General features: G+C 42.1%; 1 non-coding gene across 1 annotated transcript; it reads right to left on the reverse strand.

Moving 5' to 3' along the window:
- Positions 1-340: 340 nt before the first annotated feature.
- Positions 341-413, reverse strand: trnar-ucg (transfer RNA arginine (anticodon UCG)). The gene has a single exon. It is a non-coding gene; the product is annotated as a tRNA-Arg (tRNA).
- Positions 414-463: the final 50 nt, after the last annotated feature.

A 463-nucleotide genomic window follows, 5' to 3' on the forward strand; every position in this document is an offset into this window, starting at 1 on the left:
CCTAACCTGCAAGATAAACTTTCAGGGCTTTCAGAACCTATGCTATGCTCTATGATGTTTCTATGGTATGCTATGCTATTTCTAACTCTATGCTAGTTCTCATGTTTTGTTGTCGTGGCTATAGTGCCACTTTAAACTTATCATCCCAGCATTTCTTGCGCAGTCAACTTAAATGTAACACAACAAAAGCAACTCATTTGGGACTTGAACACAGAGGCTGATGGCATAACCAATTAGCCCACTGGGACTTTTCTATGCTTATTCTCATGGCTATAGTTTCACTATGAACTTTTTATACTTGAAATCTTGTGCAGCCAACTTAAACATAAGCTCTCAACAATGACCCAGGAGGGATTCGAACCCACAATCCCCAGCTCCGAAGGCTGGTGCCTTATCCATTAGGCCACTGGGCCTTTTGTTTTGGTCCACCAACAGGCAAACAAAACAAAAACAACCCAGGTGG

The sequence above is a fragment of the Sinocyclocheilus rhinocerous genome, unplaced genomic scaffold (assembly GCF_001515625.1).
Source record: "Sinocyclocheilus rhinocerous isolate Xijiao unplaced genomic scaffold, SAMN03320098_v1.1 scaffold8831, whole genome shotgun sequence".
NCBI lineage: Eukaryota > Metazoa > Chordata > Actinopteri > Cypriniformes > Cyprinidae > Sinocyclocheilus > Sinocyclocheilus rhinocerous.